Source organism: Dendrobates tinctorius, unplaced genomic scaffold, assembly GCF_039654945.1.
Source record: "Dendrobates tinctorius isolate UK_male_01 unplaced genomic scaffold, ASM3965494v1 ptg000095l, whole genome shotgun sequence".
NCBI lineage: Eukaryota > Metazoa > Chordata > Amphibia > Anura > Dendrobatidae > Dendrobates > Dendrobates tinctorius.
The window spans coordinates 1-16153 of record NW_027361763.1 but is presented as its reverse complement, the minus strand read 5'-3'; the positions used below and the strand labels follow the sequence as shown (position 1 = coordinate 16153).

At 43.6% G+C, this 16153-nt stretch overlaps 1 pseudogene; it reads right to left on the bottom strand.

The window, feature by feature from the left end:
* The window catches only part of LOC141098794 (ribose-5-phosphate isomerase-like), a 34231-nt pseudogene extending 19186 nt beyond the window's left edge, over nt 1-15045 (bottom strand).
* Nucleotides 15046-16153: the final 1108 nt, after the last annotated feature.

Sequence of the window (16153 nt, the reverse complement as noted above, 5' to 3'; positions counted from 1 at the left end):
GGCTTCGGGGAACAATGTGACAAGTATTGGTAAGTATGTTACTCTATGTTATATGTACTGTATGTCTATGTATGTATTGTATGAATGTATTGTATGTATGTAGTATATATGTGGTATGTATGTAGCAAGTAGTATGTATGTAGTATGTATGTAGCATGCATGTAGTATATATGTAGTATGTATGTAGCATGCATGTAGTATATATGTAGTATGTATGTAGCATGTAGTATGTATGTAGTATGTATGTAGTATGTATGTAGTATGTATGTGTTATGTATGTAGCATGCATGTAGCATGCATGTGGTATGTATGTGGTATGTATGTAGTATGTATGTAGCATGCATGTGGTATGTATGTAGTATATGTGGTATGTATGTAGCATGTAGTATGTATGTAGCATGCATGTAGTATGTATGTAGTATATATGTAGTATGTATGTTGCATGTAGTATTTATGTAGCATGTATGTAGTATGCATGTTGTATGTATGTAGCATGCATGTAGTATATATGTATGTATGTAGTATTTATGTAGTATGAATGTAGCATGTATGTAGTATGCATGTTGTATGTATGTAGCATGTATGTAGCATGTAATTTTTTTTTTTTTTTTTACATTCAACACATTAGCCGGATGATGGGACTACTACTGTCCCATCATTGGCTAATGTGTCAATCACTGTCATGGTAGCAGGCATCGCCCGATGGGACTTGTAGTCCCATCGGACGATGCCTGCACAGACCCCCGAAGCCTGCACAGACCACCGGCAGGCCGGCACAGCCCCCCGGAGCCTGCACAGACCACCGGCAGGCCGGCACAGCCCCCCGGCAGGCCGGCACAGCCCACCGGAGCCTGCACAGACCACCGGCAGGCCGGCACAGCCCCCCGGCAGGCCGGCACAGACCACCGGAGCCTGCACAGACCCCCTGGCAGGCCGGCACAGCCCCCCGAAAGGCCCGTACAGACCCCAGAGAGGCTGTACAAGGCAAAAACAGGGTTTTTCTTATTCCGATACCGGAAGTCCCATAGACTTGAATGGGACTTCCGGTATCGGAATCGGCGATACCGATACTTTTTTTAAAGATCGGCCGATCCATTCCGATCCGATACTTTGAAGTATCGGACGGTATCGCTCAACTCTACTAGTGAGCTTTCATACAGAAAGATCTCACAGCGATGCAGCAGCGGCGCAGCGCACGATACTCACCTTTCACACACAGCGATGAAGACGTCCTCCCGCCCGCCTCCACGCGTCGCTCGTCGTCACAGCAGGAAGCCCAGCAGGAAGCGCCCGACGAGAAATGGAGCCGGACATTCTCACGCGATCAGCGATGGACAGCGGGGGAGCCGGTCGGAGGTAAGTATCACACATAGCGAGATCGCTAGCAATATCGCTATAACGTCACAAAACCAGTGACGTTTTAGCAATATTGCTAGCGATATCGCTTAGTGTAAAACCCCCTTTAGTGTGAGACTACCGCATGGGTATTGTTCAGAGAGGCTCTGTAGGTGTTTCGAGCATTGCCTGCTCTTAGACTCTGAGTCTAAAGGGGGCTTTACACATAGCGATATCGCTAGCAATATCTCTAAAGCATCACCGATTTTGTGACGCAGCAGCGATATTGCTAGCGATATCGCTACATGTGATACTCACCTCCGACCGGCTCCCCCGCTGGTTATCGCTGATCGCGCAAGATCGGCCTGGTCCATTTCTCGTCACTACTACACTAGTGGTCAGTGTTCCGACTTAACCCCTTAAGCCCCAAGGGTGGTTTGCACGTTCATGACCGGGCCAATTTTTACAATTCTGACCACTGTCCCTTTATGAGGTAATAACTCTGGAACGCTTCCATGGATCGCGGTGATTCTGACATTGTTTTCTCGTGACATATTGTACTTCATGTTAGTGGTAAAATTTCATTCAAAAAACTTGCATTTATTTGTGAAAAAAAACGGAAATTTGTCGAAAATTTTTAAAATTTCGCAATTTTCCAACTTTGAATTTTTATGCCCTTAAATCACAGAGATACGGCACACAAAAAACTTGATAACTAACATTTCCCACATGTTTACTTTACATCAGCAAATTTTGGAACCAAATTTTTTTTTTGTTAGGAAGTTATAAGGGTTAAAAGTTGACCAGCGATTTCTCATTTTTGCAACACCATTTTATTTTTACGGACCACATCACATTTGAAGCCACTTTGAGGTGTCTATATGATAGAAAATACCCAAAAGTGACACCATTCTAAAAACTGCACCCCTTAAGGTGCTCAAAACCACATTCAAGAAGTTTATTAACTCTTCAGGTGCTTCACAGGAATTTTTTGATAAAAAAAAAAAAAAGAACATTTAACTTTTTTTCACAAAAAAATAATTCAGGTCCAATTTTTTTTTATTTTACCAAGGGTAACAGGAGAAATTGGACTGGAAAAGTTATTGTGCAATTTGTCCTGAGTACGCTGATACCTGATATGTGGGGGGAACCACTGTTTCGGCGCATGGCAGAGCTCAGAAGGGAAGGAGCGTTGTTTGACTTTTTCAATGCAAAATTGGCTGGAATTCAGATCGGACGCCATGTCGCGTTTGGAGAGCCCCTGATGTACCTAAACAGTGGAAACCCCCCACAAGTGACCCCATTTTGGAAACTAGACCCCCCAAGGAACTTATCTAGATATGTGGTGAGAACTTTGAACCCCCAAGGGTTTCACAGAAGTTTATAACGTACAGTCGTACAATTAAAAAATCATATTTTTTCCACAAAAATGATCTTTTCACCCTCAATTCTTATTTTTCCAAGGGTAACAGGACCCTAAAAGTTATAGTGCAATTTTTCCTGAGTACGCTGATACCCCACATGTGGGTGTAAACCACTATTTGGGCGCATGGCAGAGTTCGGAAGGGAAGCAGCGCCATTTGATGTTTTTGGCTGGAATAGAGATCGGACACCATGTCGCGTTTGGAAAACCCCTGACGTACCACAAATGACACCATATTGGAAACTAGACCCCCCAAGGAACTTATCTAGATGTGTGGTGAGCACTTTGAACCTCCCAGTGCTTCACAGAAGTTTATAACGATCGGGCGTGAAAATAAAAAAAATCGTATTTTTTCAACAAACATGATTATTTAGTCCCCAATTTTTTTATTTTCCCCAAGGGTACCAGGAAAATTGGACCTCAAAAGTTGTTGTCAAATTTGTCTTGAGTACGCTGATACCCTATATGTGGGAGAAAACTATTGTATGGGCACATGTCGGGGCTCGGAAGGGAAGTAGTGACGTTTTGGAATGCAGACATTGATGGAATGGTCTGCGGGTGTCATGTGCGTTTGGAGAGCCCCTGATGTACCTAAACTATTGAAACTCAACATAAGTGACCCCATTTTGGAAACTAGACCCCCCACGGAACTTATCTAGATGTGTGGTGAGCACTTTGAACCCCCAAGTGCTTCACAGAAGTTTATAACGCCCGGGTGTGAAAATAAAAAAATCATTTTTTTCCACAAAAATGATATTTTTGCCCCCAATTTATTATTTTCCTAAGGGTAACAGGAGAAATTGGACCCCAAAAGTTGTTTTGCAATTTGTCCCGAGTAGGCTGATACCCTATATGTGGGGGTAAAACACTGTTTGGGCGCATGGCAGAGCTTGGAAGGGAAGGAGCACCATTTGAATTTTTCAACGCAGAATTGGCTGGAATTGAGATCAGACGCCATGTTGCATTTGGAGAGCACCTGATGTGCCCAAACAGTGGAAACCCCCAATTCCAACTCCAATCCTAACCCTAATCTCAGCCCTAACCCCTAGCGGGAAAATGGAAATATATACATTTTTTTTTATTTTATTATGTTTCCCTAACTAAGGGGGTGATAACGGGGGGTTTGAGTTACTATTTATGGCGGTTTTTATGTTTGGCGGCTGTCGCACGCTAAAAGACGCTTTTTATTGTAAAAATAGTTTTTGCATCACCACATATTGAGAGCTATAATTTTTCCAGATTTTGACCCACCGAGTCATGTTCGGTCTTATTTTTTGCGGGACGAGTTGACGTTTTTATTGGTACCATTTTCGGGCGCAGAATGAACAAAAACCAGCGTTTCATGAATTTCTTTTGGGGGGTGCGTTTACACCGTTCCGCCTGCGGTAAAATTGATAAAGCGGTTTTATTCTTCGGGTCAGTACGGTTACAGCGATACCTCATTTATGTAATTTATGTTTTGTCGGTTTTATGCAATGAGAACAATTTTATATAAAAAAATAATTATTTTTCCATCACTTTATTCTGCGAGCTATAACTTTATTTTTTCACTGATGATGCTGTATGGTGGCTCGTTTTTTGCGGGACAAGATGACGTTTTCAGCGGTACCATGGATATTTATATGCGTCATTTGATCGCGCGCTATTGCACTTTTTGTTCGGTGGTATGATAATAAATCATTTTTTGCTTCATTTTTTATGTTTATTTTTTAAGGGGTTTGCTAAAGGGGTTAACTAATGGGACAGTTTTATAGGGCGGGTCGTTACGGACGCGGCGATACCAAGTATGTGTACTTTTGTTTTGTTTTTTTATTTCCAAAAAATGAATTAGGGAATATTTTTTTTTATTTATTTAGCGATTTTTTTTTAAATTATTTTTACACTTTTTTTTTTTTTTTAACTTTATTACATTGTCCCAGGTGGGACATCCCTGTCCTGTGACAGATTGCTGATCTGTCACATCACAGATCACTCACAGATCAGCGATCTGTCACAGGCACTGCACAAGGCTTCCTCCTTGCCTGCGCTTTGCAGGCACTGAGGAAGCCAGCTCCCTGCAGGCCCCCGAAGGTCCCCGTTGCCATCTTGGATTCGGGCGCCTGCAGGGAAGGAGGCCCCACGCAGCAGCGCTGCACATTGCGCTGCTATGGGGGGGCTCAGGGAAGCACGGAGGGAGCCCCCTCCCTGCCGATGATTCCCTTTAACCCCCGGTACACCGCAATCGTGTTTGATTGCGGTGTGCAAGAGGTTAACGTGTCGGGGGCGGTCTGTGACCGCCCCTGACACATAGTGCCGGGTGTCAGCTGTGATAATCAGCTGACACCCGGCCGTGATCAGAGGCGCTCACCACGTGGGCGCCACTGATCGCTGTGACGTACTATCCCGTCCCTGGGAATTAAGTCCCAGGGCATATGGACGGGATAGTACGTCACATGACAGAAAGGGGTTAAACAACAGAACGTGACTGCATTACATACACTAAACAGATGTAAAGACCGGCTCTGGATATCGGGGAGCTAAAATAGCAGGTTATCTGCAGCATTAAGCGACTAAAGAATTTAAAGTGCACTATAAAAATACTGAAGAAAATACTACAGGGTGGGCAATTTATATGGATTCACCTAAATAAAATGGGAATGGTTAGTGATATACTAATGTGCCACAAACAGGAAGTTGATATGGGAGGGGGAAAACTATTCAAGATGGACAATGACCCAAAACATAAAGCCAAAGCAACCCAGGAGTTTATTAAAGCAAAGAAGTGGAATATTCTTGAATGGCCAAGTCAGTCACCTGATCTCAACCCAACTGAGCATGCATTTCACTTGTTAAAGACTAAACTTCAGACAGGCCCACAAACAAACAGCAACTGAAAACCACCGCAGTGAAGGCCTGGCAGAGCATCAAAAAGGAGGAAACACAGAGTCTGGTGATGTTTAAGACTTCAGGCAGTCATTGCCAACAAAGGGTTTTCAACCAAGTACTAGAAATGAACATTTTATTTACAATTATGTAATCTGTCCAATTACTTTTGGTCCCTTTAAAAACAGGGCGGCACATGTTAAAGAGCTGAAACGCCTAAACCCTTCATCCAATTTTAATGAGGATCCCCTCAAATGAAAGCTGAAAGTCTGAACTTCAACTGCATCTGAATTGTTTTGTTTAAAATTCATTGTGGCAATGTCTAGAACCAAAATTAGAAAAATGTTGTCTCTGTCCAAATATATATGGACCTAACTTTATTTATATAGCACCATTGATTCCATGGTGCTGTACATGAGAAGGGGTTACATACAAATTACAGATGTCACTCACAGTAAACAAACTAACAATCACAGACAGATACAGAGGGGAGAGAGGACCCTATCTCTATCTTTATTAATCTAGCTAGCCATCTATCTATCTCTATAGATCTATATCTATCTCTATCTATATCTCCATCTCTATATCTATCGATCTCTCTCTATTGATCTAGCTATCCATCTATCTCTATATCTATTTCTAGATCTGTCTCTATCTTACATATAGAGATAGATCGAGAGATAGATAGCTAGATATAAAAGATAGTCTATCCATCCATCTGTCCATAAATCTATTTATCCCATATCTATCTCTATCTATATCTTTATCTATATGTATATCTATCTCTATATCTATCTTTCTATCTATCTCTATATCTATCTATTTATCCATTATCTATCCATTAATCCATTATCTTCTATCTACCTTCTATCTATCGATCGATCTATTTATCCCATATCTATCTATCTATCTATCTATCTATATAGCGTTATACCCTACGAAGGGGGGGCAGCGTTATACCCTACGAGGGGGGGCAGCGTTATACCCTACGAGGGGGGGCAGCAATCCCGAGATTAGGGATCTGGGAACGTGGGAAAAAGGGTTCTGCAGAGGCTCCATGTTGGATGGAGCGAAGGTGCGCATGCTCTGTAATTGGAAGATTTAAAAAAAGAAGAAAGCCATGTGTCACCAAGCATAAACCTTAAGTCCCACTCTTTGAGGTTAAATAGGGTTTATTTCACAAGTACAAAAATAACAGCGACTTACTAAATTGGCCAACAAATTTAGCTCCCTGGGTTATCCCTAGAGATTACAGAAAACACACAATAAGGCCACAAGGGAACATTTTAGGAATAAATGGCTGGCATGGAGTTATTCCAAGAGTCCATCATATCATTAGAAAACAATGAAACATTGGGATTAACTCAAAGGCAAACTGGCCAAATTAAACATAGGACAAACCAGTTTGACACATGCATCATTAGATGGACAAGTAGGTGCCTCACAGAATATGAAAATTCAGGCTTGCCGGCTATTTTACCCGATTAATGGCCTATGCTGTCTTGTATACAATGGCAAAACAGGCCAACACATACATAACCACATCTAGAGCCACAAATCCTGTATAACAAGCAAAACATGGCTTCCTATACTGGTGAAAACAAGATTTCCTGCATTCTCTCTGTAGACTTGGAAAAACCCTTGTAACTTTTATGAGCAAAATATGAACATTGAAAGCAGCATCTACCTTACAAATTCAACGCGTTTCAACCATAAGGTCCAAGTCATGGCTCTACCACATAGATAAAAGATGTCCTTACATATAAATACAGGGGGAAAAAAAAAAAAAGGTGACCATTCATTTTGGGCTGGTCCAGTTTTTGAAATAAAACCGATGAAAAAAGTAAAAAAGTTTGAAAAAAAAAAAGTCTACACAGATGACGGGTAAGAAAAAAAAACCCACACAACACACATTTTACCTAATGATAATCACATATGTAGGCTTCAATGAATCATGCATGGGACAATATGCGGGAAATTTTCCAGAAATATTGGCCGATTTTACGTAGTGAACCCTCCCTTGGATCTTTTTTTATCGGGTCGACCTCTCATGACCCCCCGCAGGTCAAAGAATTTAAAAGATCTGCTAATTAAAAGTCATTATGTGGCACCCAAAGAGAATTTGTTTGGACACACTAGGCAAGTCAAGGGGTGCTTTAAGTGTGGACATTGTGTGGCTTGCACCAATATCCTGCATATCGGGTCCTTCTCCTCAGCTGATAACTCGAAAGAATATGGTATCAATGAGTACATTTCATGCAATAGCATGAGTGCAATTTATTATGCTACTTGTCGCTGTAATTTAATTTATATCGGGTTAACATCTAGGGAATTGAGAATACGAGTGAGGGAACATGTGCGGGATTTTATGGGGGCAAGAACTGCACAAGTTGTTTCAGAACTAAAAACAATTTCCCGGAATTTTAGAGAAATTCATAACTGTGACCCAACAAAATTTATGGTGAGGGGGATTGAAATTGTCCATACTGGAATACGTGGGGGTAATGTTAAAATGCCGTTCGGCCTCAATGACTCTCTGAATTTTGGCCCGTTCCTGTAGAAAACTTGTTTGCTATAAAATTCCTCTACATTTTATATATTTTTATGTGTGTGGTTGGTTCTATATTTTAATTGTTGTTTTGTTTTTATTATTTAGTGAAAATTATTATACTGGTGCATGTACCTTGAAATTGTGTCCATGGGATGCCCCATATAAAGAAACTATAAGCTTACCATACGAGGAATGGAAATCGATGCAACATTATAAGGACTAAAATGAATATCTGTTTGAGGCATGGATTTATGTGACATCCTGAAAATGGAGCACCAGCATGATCAGAAAGAAACATTTGAACATTTAAAAGGCTTACGTGGAGCGTCACTTCAAGATATGCACTTATTGATGTGTCCCTATTGTTGCAATTATGATGGTGATAAAAATCTTTTGGTTGGTATGCAATTAGGGGTTAAAACATTGGTGATTCAGTGGCACTGTGGTGCGCGTGCGTGTTTCATCCGGCCGCTCCCGGCCCGCGGGATCCGGCACAGCTATGGCAGGCTTTGTGATCGCGGAGTTTCTCCTCTCTCACGGGCAGGCGGGGCATCGCCGGGTGACGTGGGTGCGGGAGGGTTGGGGATCGGCGCATGCGCCACTATTACACAGTGATATCTGTATGTGTCAGGTGACGGTCACCTGACACAATCACCATGGATACTTAAGGTTCTGCTGTTCAAACTTCACCTCCCCTTGAGAAAGCGGCATAAAATCTAAGCGAAACGCGCATCGGGGTGTGTTAGGGACTGGGCTCTGATACTACCCTTGGTAAGAAGGAATCCCCCCCCCTTCTCTTTCTGTATTGAGTCCGAGCAAATTGTATTTTAGCACTGCATGGGTTGTGTACTATCGGACAAAAAGAGAGGGTTACCTTATCCCCTGTTACTTAATGAGTGGCCCCATTATAGTTGTGGTGCCTTTTTGGGATTTGTTACAGGATGTGGTAATTTATATACTTGATGTGGGGGAATACGATACCAGGTTATATATGTATCAGGATGACATGTATATAAGCTATTTGATATGGAAACCCAATGTCCCTTAGTGGTGTCTAACTGAGCACATGTGTGTTTTATTCTTATGTGTGGTTATTGTGGTCCTGCATGTGGCAGCGAGAGACCAACGATCAGCAAACTCCCAGCGCTGTAAGCAGACGCTGGGAGCTGGTATCCAAGGTAAATATCGGTTAACTAAGCGCACATGTCGCTTAGTTACCCGCTGTGTACCTTGGATACCAGCGTGCTCACACTGGGAGCTGGTATCCAAGATAAACAGCGGGTATCTAAGCGCCGTGCGTGCTTAGTTACCCGATATTCACGCTGGATACCAGCGTCCTCGCTGGTCCTGATCGCTAGTGAGTCTGCCTGTTTGACAGCTCACCAGCTACAAGTAGCGACGCACCAGCGATCCTGACCAGGTCATATCGTTGTAGGGATCGCTGGTGCGTCATTTAGTGTGACGGGACCCTTACTATGCAAGTTTCAAGAAGGACACGAGGCGATCGTTTGCGGTGATGCCCAAATATTTGAGCAGCCACAGTCAGAGGAAGTCGAACGGCAAATACTGTCTCAAGAAGTAGATGATGAGACAGTTGCCAAAAAGTCATGATAAGACAAGTCAGGAGAAGGTCCAGAGTGAACAAGTGGAAGACTAGGTGGTGGATGATGAAGTCAATGACCCAAACTGGCAAGACAGTATGCAGAGAGAGCACAGCAGCGAAGGGAGGGGTGAGGGGGATCCGTAGCAGGTGGAAAGAGGCACAGGGGAAGACAAAAGGGAGAAGGTGGTCATTTTTTCCCCAGAGCAAACACGCGGCTAGAACACAGGAAATGGGCAACCTGTGCCATACCAAGCTTTGTAGGGGCAAGACCAATACCAGTCTGACCACCAGCATGATCAGGCACATCATCCAAGCACCTGGCTAGGTAGGCCGAACGCCTGGGTCTACAATTAGTGTCTGCAGGTGATGCCACTGTCTCTTCCACTGTCCTACATGTTTGCAAATCCCCTGTCCAGGACACAGGTGCAGGTGCCTCCTTCCCTGCACATGTGCAACCACATCCACTTCTCTGTCCGAGCACAGCTTTCAGCTGTCCCTACCACAGGCCTTAGAATGCAAGCAGAAATACAGAACCACCCACTCACTTACAGGCCTAAACACTAAATGGCCACATTTCAAGACACCTTGCCCTGGAAATGTTGCCGTTAAGGCTTGTGGACACTGAGGCTTTCTGCAATCTCATGGCAGCGGCTGTCCCTCGGTACTCGCTCACCAGCCAACATTTCTCCTGGAAAGCAATACCCACCTTACGCCAGCACGTGTCCCACAACATAGCCAGTGCCCTGACTAATGGAGTAACTGGGAAGGTCCATTAATCACCAACACGTGGACAATTGCTTTTGGCGAGGGACGCTACATTTCCCCAATAGCACACTGTGAATCTGCTGGAGGCCAGGACAGCCTGATTCTGGGACTACATACGTGCTATCGACTCCTAGAATTATGGACTCAAGTTGCATAAGGGTTTCCCCCTCCTCCTCCTCAGACTTCTCACTATATCAGTCACAAGATAGAAGCACTGCCTCGGCGAAGCGGCAACAAGCTCTGCTTAAACTCATATTTAGGTGATAAACCGCACAATACGGCAGAGTTGTCGAAAGGTTTAAATAGACCAGATAGATATGCGGCTCTCGCCGCTGTACCTACAATCAGGATTGGTCGTGTGTGATAATGGCCGTAAACTGATGGAGGTTCTGAAGCTTGGCAACCTCGTACACATCCCATGCCTGGCCCACGTGCTCAACTTAGTGGTTCAGCGCTTTCTGAATACCTACCAAGATTTGCCTGAGCTACTTGTGAAAGTTCGCCACGTGTGCGCCCATTTCCGTAATTCACCTACAGCTGCCACCGGTCTGGCAGTGCTTGCAACTGCCACCTCACTGACTGGTTTGCAACCTGCCCTCACGCTGGAATTCAGCATTGCACACGTTGGCAAGGCTTTGTGAGCAACAGAGTGCAGTAGTTGAATACCAGCTCCAACTTTCCCGTATTCCCCTCAGTCTCCGCACAACAGATGAGTGGCAATGGATGTCTGACATCTGTGCGGTACTTTAAACTTTGCGGAATCAACCAAGATGGTGAGTGGCGATGATCAAATTAGCACGACAATCCCACTTCTATATCTACTCAAACGCTTACTGACCACACTAAAATGAATCTTTGCACGTGGATCAGGAGGCGATGGAGGAAGAAAGTAGACAGGGTGATACTCAGACCAGCCTTATCTCAACTTCTCAAAGGGGATTGGGTGATAATAAGGAATAGGGGGCTGAGTAGGAAGAGGAACAGGAGATGGTAGTACCCTCTGTATTGCAGGTAGACAACACCAGGTTCTCATTTGCTCAGTGTGGATGGCCTGAAGTGGAGAAGGAGAAGGAGATGAGTATTCCTCCTGGTGGGGTACATACAATGAACTGGCATCTTTGGGGGGAAGATGTGGCAACTGGAAAACAGCAATCCTGGCATTTGTTTTTTTTTTTTTGTTTGTTTTGCTTTTTTCCTTCTCTTTACAGCATTTACCATAAGAGTTTGATAAATCAATCTTTTACTAGATGCAGCAATCTATTTCTTAAACTGCTTTATCTCTGAATTAGGTGATTCAGTCTTAAGATTTGGGTTGTTTTTTTTTTTTTTATAAAGTGTTAGCATTTAGAACTTTTTTTTTTTTTTTTATTTTCCAGTCCCCCTTGAGGGACTTGAACCTGTGATCATTTGAGTATACCATACATTACATGGTATGGTCTTGGATACATAGTGAATTCAACAATCTCCTATGAAGGCCAGCAATCAGTACGAAGATAGGGATCCTACAGTAGGTACCCAGCTAACATGGCCATCCCACTGCCACCCAACAGTGGAAAAGGGTCATAGGTGTCGGAGTGGCACCCAAATATCTGGTGTACATACTTATATAATAACTAGAAATAGGCCCGACGCTATTGCATCAGGAGTGCGGTGAAATGAACATCCACGCGGCTTTGATGGGGAATTTGAATCCCCCACCGGCTGAGCCAACGAGCGTCGCAAGATTCAAATCCCCCTCCCAGCCGGCTGAGCCAATGAGCGGTGCCGCGCGGCATTTGAATGCATGCATGGCCCTCTCACCCCCCCTATCCTGGTATGCATGGTCCCCTCACCCCCCTATCCTGGTATGCATGGTCCCCTCACCCCCCTAACCCCTATTAAACTGCACATATCCAAAAAAAAAAAAAAATATATATATTATACTCACCTTTCTCCCCTGTGCTCCAGCGCTGTCACATTCTGCCGAAGGCCGGGGGAGGTGTGTGGGGAGTGGAGTGTGGCGCCGGAGTACGCGCATGCCCATACCGCGCTGTCCGGCTCCATATTGCTGAAGACACACTGCAAATGTGTCTTCAGTAAAATGGTGCCGGATAGCGCTATGCGCATGTGTGATTCCGACACCGCGCACTCCTGCCCCGGTCTCCGGTAAGAAGAGAAGTGTTGCGGCAACGCTCCCCCCGGTCAGGTAAGTATGTAATCTCCCGCCCCACCAGCTGAGCCTATGAGCGGAGCCACACGGCTTGGCAGGGGAATCAAATCCCGAGCAGCAACGCTCATTGGTTCAGCCGGCAGGACGGGGGATTTGAATCCCACGCCGCTCATTGAATCCCGGCCACCATATCGGAATACCCTTAACTTGGGTGTTCCAATATGGCGGTGCCGTTTTTGTCACAGCTTCCGGTCGCGGTGCATTGTGGAAGCGACACAAGCTCCGGAAGTGTGTGACAGAGTTTATTGGTAATTATATATTAGATCCTTTTTGAGAAATTTTCCAGCCTAATATTACAATTTTAGGAATCCAGCTCTATGAAAGGCTCATTTTTATTTCATGATTACAGGCTCCTCTCTCCGTCCTCCCCTAAAGCGCCGCACCGCTCATATCTTTACTCCTGTGGTACGATGCTGCCACCTTGTGGCTATTGCTGCTACTACATTCTACTGTATAACAATATTTGTAATTCCATTACAACTAACTAGTTAGTTACCATTTATTCCACAGGAAAATAAAAAATAGAAAAAAAGGGATGACCAAGTTCCATCCCGGAACTTGGTCATCCTCCTTTTATTCTTTCTTTGTCTGCACCATCTGTGTGGCAAGCTTTTACCATCACCCTTAAGATATATGTTCATATCATTTTTTTTCCCCCCCGGAAGAACAAAAATTGGAAGGCAGTTCAGAAATCTCTTCTTTCTGGCTTTGATCTCAGTGTGTGATTACAAATGTAATACTGAGCATTTTTTTTTCCATTTTTCAAGGGGGGGGGGGGGGCCCAACTGCAATTTACTTTTTTTATCCCTATATAATTTTTATTGCCATCTTCTAAAGGATTTGATTAATTGCCAATATTCAAAATTTTTGAGAAGAAGGAAGAAGGAAGAAGAAAGAAGAAGAAGAAGAAATCTTAACCTTCCCACTGACTTTTAATGCATAGTATTCCTAGTGAAAAAACGCCTATAGGAGGGTCGACTTTTTCATTTATTTTAAAGTAAGAGTGAGAAAACCCACTGGATTTTCACTGCAGACTGGTAAGCAAAAAAATCCTCTTCTCATTAATTATTGGGAGTCAGATTTCTAGAAATCTGCAGAACATTCTGGAGAAGAAAAAAAAACAGTTACTGGTGAGGATTTAGCTGGGACTTGTCCACTGTGGAAAGATCCTGGGAAAACGTACACTGAAAGGTCATTGCACCACGTCCACCGGGACATTGACCTCTTGTAGACCCTTACCAGCCTGTGGCCACCAAAACGGACCGTGTGGAGTAGCCGATAGCTCCCTGCTCCACCACATCTTTGTTTTCCCCCTCTTGAAATTTTGCATCAGGGCCGCAACTCATCTTAAAACTGCAGCCACCCAATGCTGCCGCCTGCTGGTTACACAGGATCCAACTTTGTTTTCACCTCTTTTGAAATTTTGCACCCCTAAGAATTTTACCTCCGGGCAGCCGCTCCTCTGACCACCCTCACTCCAGCTTTTGCCCTATGCAAAATACTCACCCATCCTAAAATACAGTCACATGATGCTGTCCCCTACTGGAAAAAAAAAAAAAAATTTTCTCTAAAAGACGGGTACAGATGCTTCGGACTCACCTGGAATCATTTTGATGGCCGTATTAACGTCCGCCCAGTCATGAACTTTATCAAACTTCCAGTCAAGCAAAAAATTCCCATTATCGGTCACCACCGGGCCCTGCATGGAGGGAACATCAACTAATCAATGGGATAAAACAAAGATTTTCTTTGGATTATGTAGAAGGAGTTGCCAGATTCAGACAAGGATCCTTGACAGTAATTGGGGGCACAGTGGCCCAAGTTCTTACAACTTTGAAAGTGGTTGATGCACAATAATATGCCCAAGGAGAGAAAAAGAAGTTCAAATATTTTTTTTTACAAGGGTTAGTGCTACAATTTCCAGTAACTGCTAAAAACTTGCAGCTTCTTTTCCGTAGGATTCTAGATGCCTATAGTCACCACTAGGGGGAGCTCACAGCAAACAGACATACTTAGCTTCTAGAATTGCAGCTGCTCAACATCACCTGAAGTGAGCACCCCCTGGTGGTGGCCACAAAAATAAAAAAAAGCAACCAAAAACTTTGCTGCATTGTAACTTACTGCTTTACTGACAGCCATCCGCAGTTCAGCCACTCACCAAACTTCTGCTGAATGGTCTTGGTCACCGGGACATATGCCATAGGGAAAACTTCTATAGGGATCCCCTTCTTCCATTGGTCTCCGAAGTTCTTGGAATCTTTCCTGTAGAGCAATAGGTCAGATACAAGGATCAGAGAAAGAGAGAGAAAGAGAGAGAAGAGAGAGGAAAGAGAGAGAAAGAGAGAGAAAGACAGAGAGAGAGAGAAAGAGAGAGAAAGAGAGAGAAAGAGAGAGAAAGAGAGAGAAGAGAGAGAAAGAGAGAGAAAGAGAGAGAAAGAGAGAGAAAGAGAGAGAAAGAGAGAGAAAGGAGATGAGAAAGAGAGAGAAAGAGAGAGAAAGAGAGAGAAAGAGAGAGAAAGAGAGAGAAAGAGAAGAGGAGGAAAGAGAGAAAGAGAGAAAGGAGAAAAAGAAAGAGAAAGGAGAGAAAGAGAGAAAGAGAGAAGAAGAAAGAGAGAGAAAGAGAGAGAGAAAGAGAGAGAAAGAGAGGAGAAAGAGAGGAGAAGAGAGAGAAGAGAGAGAAAGAGAGAGAGAGAAGAGAAGAAGAGAAGAGAGAGAAAGAGAGAAAGAGAGAGATGAAGAGAGAAAGAGAGAGAGAGAAGAGAGAGAGAGAAAGAGAGAGAGAGGAAAGAGAGAGAGAAAGAGAAGAAAGAGAGAAAGAAAGAGAAGAAAAGAAAGAGAGAAGAAAGGAGAGAGAAAGAGAGAAAGAAGAGAGAGAGAAAGAAAGAGAGAAAGAAAGAGAGAAGAAAGAGAGAAAGAAAAGAGAAAGAAAGAGAGAAAGAGAAGAGAGAAAGAGAAAGAGAGAGAGAAGAGAAGAAAGAGAGAAAGAGAGAAAGAAAGAGAGAGAGAAAGAGAGAGAGAAAGAGAGAAGAAAAGGAGAAGAGAGAGAAAGAGAAGAAAGAGAGAGAGAAAGAGAAAGAGAAAGAGAGAGAAGAGAGAGAGAGAGAGAGAAAGAGAGAGAGAAAGAGAGAGAGAAAGAGAGAGAGAAGAAAGAGAGAGAGAGAGAGAGAGAAGAGAGAAAGAGAGAGAGAGAAAGAGAGAGAGAAAGAGAGAGAGGAAAGAGAAGGGAAAGAGAGGAGAGAAAGAGAGAGAGAAAGACGGAGAGGAGAGAAAGAGAGAGAGAAAGAGAGAGAGAGAGCAAAGAGAGAGAGAAAGAGAAAGAGAGAGAAGAGGAGAGAAAGAGAGAGAGAAAGAGAGAGAAAGAGAGAGAAAGAGAGAGAGAAAGAGAGAGAGAAAGAAGAGAGAGAA